Source organism: Melospiza melodia, chromosome 1 (genome assembly GCF_035770615.1).
Source record: "Melospiza melodia melodia isolate bMelMel2 chromosome 1, bMelMel2.pri, whole genome shotgun sequence".
NCBI classification, from domain to species: Eukaryota; Metazoa; Chordata; class Aves; order Passeriformes; family Passerellidae; genus Melospiza; species Melospiza melodia.
Genome location: NC_086194.1, coordinates 79,694,217 through 79,701,045, shown reverse-complemented (window position 1 = coordinate 79,701,045; position 6,829 = coordinate 79,694,217).

Below are 6,829 nucleotides of genomic sequence, written 5' to 3'. Positions count from 1 at the left end.
CACCCCCAACTCCAAAACCTTAAGAAAATGAAAATGTTCATTGCTTTTTTTAAAAGTCAGGAGACCTTTAACTCCTCTGCAATGTGAAAAAGACAAATTGAATTTTCATGAATGAAGGAAGACTTTGTGGTGCTGCATTTAAAGACTTAACACCTCACTTTAGGGTCTGCTGTCTCATTCAGTATCTCATTCTGGCTCTTCAGATCTGACAAGCAGCCTGCAGCTGTGACCATTTCTTTTCTTACTTGGGTACCAGATCTCAAAACACGTGTGACATTGTTCTTTTTGCTCTGCACTTGCCTGTTTTAAGGCACTGAGTGCAAGGGGGTGTCTGTGGTGTGCTTGAGGAGCGTGTTGTTCCGCAGATAACCGGGAGCACGTGGGCCGTGTGCCCACCCTTTAAAGTCCACATCAACTGCTGTTCATTAGGGTTTTACCTGGCAGCCTGTTTCAGAGCAGCTTGTAATAGAATGAGGGGGAGTAGAAGTCTAAAGAATCTTTGCAGGTATCATTTTATTTTATTTGCTTGTCCATGAAGAGGGAGTGAGAGCAGTTCCTGTCATCCTTGAATGCTGAGACTAGCAGGTGGGGCGTGGATTGAGCTGCACCAAGTAAGCCAAGGATGGGACAGCTGATAGTGTGTGTGTCATTGAAAACCATCAGGCTTGGGCATTTCTGGAGAAGGATCTGATTAATTGTATTATCAGAGTCGGTGTCAATTTGACTTATAATCTGAACAATTCTCTCACCCTTGCCTTGTAGAAGAGGTCCTGCATCCCTCAGATCATTTTGTTGATCCTCTGCATTTTGGAGTATGAGTTCATTTTAAGGTAGCTGTCTAGACTGATCTTTTTATTTTATTAATGCTGTGAAAAGTGCAAGTGTTAACCCAACATGTTAATGGAGGAAAAGCTGCTAGACAGCGTTGGTGCAGAGAAGAACCAGTATTGTACGTGAAGAACTTGGGTGCTGGGACTTCCTGCAACAGCATCATGATTTATAGAGCACATGGATGAAGGTCAGCCAGCATAGATCCACCCAGCCCACTGCTGCTCAAGGCCAGAGGTAGCCTTGGCACAGGGGGAGGGTGATGTGTGACCACGTTCAGTGTGGAATTCTGCAGAGCCAGCTGGCTGCAGGGCTGTGGCATTGAGAAGGATCAAGGGTGATAGGGGCAGGAAGACATTTTTGGGTTGAACTTCAGCTGAGGGAGGTGTGTGAGATGGCTGCTTCAGGTACAAAGGGGCTGCCTCCCACCGGCATAGTCCAGGGCTGGGCAGTATCTGTAGGAACCTGCCAAGTTCTGCAAAAATGTGTGTCCTGGGAGCACACCGCAAGCCCAGCCGTCAAGGGTGGCACTCCTGCTGGGTCAGGGTGTGGAATGGCATTTGGAAGCTGAGAGGCAGCAGCTCCCTGTTAAACACTGCACCAAGGAAGGCTGCTGTAGGGGAATTCCCAAAACACCTCTCTGTGAGCGCAGTGGCCGTCCCTCCCAATCTGCAGTTTCTTTGTAAAGCCTGGGTTTTGCTGAACACGGCTTTCACCACATCCCTGCACGAGTGAGGAGTTTGAAGCGGACCTGGGATCCCTGGATGCTGGGGTACTGTGGGAGTGGGGATGGGGGAACCTCTCCAGGGCCCTTATGAGCCTGAGACCAAGCTGGTGCTGCTGCACCAAAGGCGCTGGGGCTGGCAGGCCCTGGGAGGCTTGGACAGAGCAAAGTCCATCCCACAAATGACACTTCTGCCACTGGATTCTTCAGACGCTGTTTTTGTTCTTTAACAGATGAATTGGAAAGCTTGGAAGCTTGGACTGGAGGCTTTCTAATAAAAATTGTTCAACTAAGAAGAAAAATGTCAACTATTTATAAAATATAATATTTTAAAAATAATACAGATATTCAAAAAAATGCACATAGTATTCTGAATGCTTTCATTTTGGACAGGAGGAGGGAACCAGAACAACAACAGCAGCATTAAAGACCTCTTAATCATGCAAGGCACTTGGGGAAACAGAGCTTAGCAAAATGATACATTAATAGGGAAAAAAAATGGTATTTTCTCTGAGCGGCTGCTTCCTACTGTTTCTGTTGGCCTGAGGCACATGTTCCTCTGGGGCAGTGAGGTCAACTGCTGTAGAAGTACCCAAAAATCTTGGCAAAAACCTTGAAATACCCTTAAAAAATCTTGAAAAACCTTGAAAAATCTGCAACTTTTGTATCTTCTCCGTCTACTTTTGGATTAGGTGGAGGAGAAATTAACTGGCAGTTTTGTTACTTGCATAAAACTTTTGCTTTGTACTACTCTGGTTGAGCATTGTTAGATCCACTTGTGTTTTTGCTGGAGTATTTGTATCTTGCTGAGAAACATGGATTACTCTTTGGCAAATCTGAAGCCTTAAAACCTTTAAATACAGTGACATTACTATTAGAAGATGTTTAGCTGTTGGGGCCAGTTCCCTGTTCCCTCTCTGTGGGTGAATTTTTAAGGATATAGGAGGGCAAAAAATCTGAACAGGTCGCTTTAGACAAAGGAATTCACAAACCCTATAAGCAGACCCAGCCAAAGGCAGAGGGATAAGTTGTGCTTGGAAATACTATGTTGGTGAGAAGTCCTGAGAAGGGTGATAAATCCTGCAAGAGGGAATTACTTGGTTTTTCCTTTATTTTTGTTTGTTTGTTTGTTTGGATTTTCCTCCTTTCATCCATACTGCTAAATAAAAATATGCTGTTTTCTTATTCTGCTTTGTATAGTAAGTCAGCTGCAAGGGACAAGCAGAGCATCAGTGTCAGGCATCCAGTCAAGGCTCAGCCCAGAGGCACCCCTGCCTCAATTTACCTCCTTTTCCTCTTTGACAGGAGCTAATATATGTTGTGCCCAGGTGTCACACATGGACAAACCAATGTGGGTCTCATTGGAGAGTGGGGCACTGTGCCCTGACGGTCATTGCTGGGGACAGGATGGACATGTGGTGAACTGGGGCAGGATACAGTTGTTGTCCTGGACTCCTCACTGGTTTTCCCGGTCCTCCCCTTGTGGTGGCCCCCAATGGCAGATTTAAAATGGTGCTGACATCTACTGATTGTTGTTCATATATTAATGCAATCACTTGCTTTTCCCTCCTCTTCTGAATTACGACAATAATGCTGAATTTACTGTAACTTATTATAATTTCAGGTCTGCATGAGAGTTCTTTGAACTATCAGGTTTTTTAAAAAAAAACTTCAAAATACTCACTTCTTTGTTAACAAGCACTGAAGCCTTGAGAGTGTGTCTGGGTTTGTGCCTGTGTCTGATTAATCCCTGAAGCACCCAGTTATATGAACTCTTTGGATTGCTGGCGACAAAAATTATGGTTGTGGATTTGACTCATTTCCATGCCAACGATTTAATACATCCATGTCCTTGATGTCAGGTGTGCTTCTCAACTGAGAACTATATTCTTGGAGCAGCCCTGAGTAGGTTATGGTAGGCATCTGCAGGAGGAAATAAATTTACATAAAGCAAGAGAGACTTAAGCCTGTGCAGATTGGCTCTTCTTGAGATGGAAGTGGCACAGAAAATAGAACTGAAGTTGCAGGGAAGTGTTAGCTTTAAATAAAAACAATTGAGAAATAAAAATCCCGAGGCGGATGCATTCCATCTAAACCAAAAGCAGTTGAAATGTAATTCCCCATGTGCTGTGATGCCACCTACGGGATTTCTGTGGGGAGCACAACCCTGACCACAGCGTTTAGATTTTTAATCTTAGGAGGACATCATGCTCTTGTGGTTTTAAAATAAACCTTCAACTCTGAGTCTGTCAAAACAAATGTTTCCCACTCTGTAGTTAGCTTTTTCTGTATTGAATTTCAGGAAAGTTGAATTCCTTCTCAGAAACTTTGGTGTGTTGCTGTCAGCAATTACAGACCTGAGCCCAACACCTCATATACTTCCTGCCCACAGAGGCATTTCTAGCTTGCTTAGTGCATAGTAGATCTGCCTTGTAAAAAAATCATCAGAGTAATACAATCTATGAAAAATCTTGTGAGTTTCTGCAGCCATCACAGCAGTGATTTTGAACCTGTGAAATTCATACGTGTTTTGAAGAGCAGAGGATTTCTGTGTTAAAAGATTTGCATTTGGGAGCCATAATTACATGCAAACTTCAAAAAAGAGATCTGAAACTGTAATACTAGTCCTAAACTCCAGACAAGTAACCTGAGTGTTAAACATTCAAAGAAGCATCTTTTGTTAACCTGTATGTTTTGGGCAAGACCTTTCATTCCACAACCTAGAAAAGGCTGTAATATATGAGAGAAGATATGTACTCTTCAAGAATAAGTAGTAATGTATGGAATGCATTTTCAACTCACTTGATTCTTTCCAGACACAGAACTGTTGTCACTTAAATGTGGGTTGAATTGGCCAAGCAAAGCACAGAGCTATCATTCAAGCCAGGAGACTGCTGGATGTTACTAATGGTTACTAATAACCACATTTATCCTGGGGAAGGACTGGACAAATTCAACCCTCTTGCTCAGTGAGTGCTGTTTTTTTTCAAGGGTGTCAAGTACCTGCCTGGTGGGCAGCCCAGTGCTGTGGGATGGTGGGTTGGATGCAAAGGAGAACATTTCACAGTTATTTCATATTTATTATGAGTAGATGCAAGAAGTTTTGGTTTTTCCATTGAGAACAAACAGGCATTTGAATAATTTCTCCAGGGAAGGAAGTTGTGGAATCCCCAGTACTGGACACTTTTAAGGTTGAGCTGAACTGGTTACTGGGCCATCATTACAGTGTGCTTTTGCCAAGTAAGATTGCACCAGATGATGCCTGAGGTTTATTCCAGCCTGGTATTTTGTCATTCTGTTATTATGTGATGCTGCAATGGAACTGTTGATCTAGAATTAACTTGCATAGAGAAAATATGTCATGGAATTCAAATCCAAGCACTGGAAATGACCACATTTTAAAAATGCAAGGTAAGTGAGGAGACCAGCAAGACAGCATGTGTGGTGGTGCTTTTCAGCTCCTCAGAGCTTTATTACAGAATTACAGCATTGCTGATGTGGGAAGAAGCAGAGCCACCTAGAGCCCAGGGCTGTGTCCCATCATGTGTTGACTACTTCAAGGGTGGAAAATACTTTTGTCTTCTCTGGGCAACCTGTGCCCAGTGCTGTTTTAACCAATCTCATAGTAAAAGTGATGTTCAGGTGAAGTTTGAGGTTTCTCATTTGTGTCCACTGCCTCTTATCCTGCCAGCAGGGGCTGCCTTTCCTAACACTTCTAGATAATGAACGAGGCCTTGGGAAAGGCATCTGCCGCTAACAAAGTAGTTAAAAGTCTGCTGCAGGGGGCAGTAAAAATGTATTAAAGATCAGCAGCAGCTGCACACCCATTTACTGTGAATAAATGTTCCTTCTGTGTTCTGGTAGGAAGCTTCTCTGCTGTTAAAAATCAGAGCATCATAGGATGGCACAGTTGCTACATTCACAATACCAATGCCTTTATCTTCACCTGGAACAGTTCATGGCTGATGGACAGCACTGCTGTACACAGGAAACTCGGGTGAACTACTCAGTTTGGGAAACTTGGGACTGAGGACAAGGACTGAAATTTTTTTCATTGCAGAGTTTGGTGCAGTGATGTTAATAGTGATGTGCTTATAATTGTGTGTATTTGCTATTTATTTAATTGTTGAGTGTCATTGTGCTGCTTCTGAGCACGTAACAAAATGAACACCAGGTGTGATGGATCATCACACATCAGAGCAAGAAGGGCCACAGTAATGGTTAACAGTCTGTGTTTCTGTACTGCACATGCCCTTGATTGCAGCAGCAATGATGTGAAAAGTTCAAAGAGTATTTCTGAGGCTCTGGCCCTTGCTCACACCATGTTTGCCTCTGGAGTTTTTTAATCAGTTGCCAAGAGAAACTTCTCCACATGAACATAACAGATGCTGTTACCGGATTGTAATCAAGCCTTTGCATATTTTTGAGTGTGCTTAAACTTGACTAAAAATCCTTCTCAGAATAATGAAATGCATCTCAGTTCCACGTATCACTGTTGTTACAATCTGGACTGTGTTGGCTGCTTTACCATCACAACTGACTGACCTGGGGCATGGGTAACTCAGCTCCCTTCCACAGGCCACAGCTCCGCTTGCTCTGTTCCTAAGCTGTGGACACTGACCAGCACTGCCCGGCTGGGCCAGCTCCCAGAGCAGGGGGGGAAGTCTGTGCTGAGGTTGTTTGTGATGGCACATTCTTACTGCATCACGTATGGATGGAAATAATAGTTTCCGTCTCTCTTTTCTGCAATGATAAGTATCTATGATAAGCATTCTGTTACATGGTTTCATTCTCTTGACTCTTTCTGCCTGTACAGTTTCTCCTGTTGAAGCCTAAAGCCAGAAGGGAAAATAAGATAGATTTAATTTTTTCTACTTTAGAAATGTGTATTTGCATTTCTCACATCTCCTTTGACTCATCTGGGCCTTGAGTGAGGCCTTAAAGCTGTGTTGCAGGGAGGCAATAAATCCTGCATTATGGATATGAGCAGCACTTCAGAAAGTACTGCAGCCACAAGAGGCTGCTCCTGAGTTTCCATTGCCACTTGAAGCCTGTTAAAGAAGCAAGGTGCACAACCTGCTAATGACAACAGAGCCACAGCCTTGCTGACAGCAGCTCAGTTGTTGCATGGAAGTAATGGCTGCAAATATTTAAACTTTGTTATGCCAGAGGCCCTGAACGTGATGCAGCGGTCGGGGGCTGCTCCTGACTGGTGCCAGCAATTCCACTGGTTCTTGGAAGCTGCTCTTACTACTCTGAGCAGCAGGGACCAGAGTG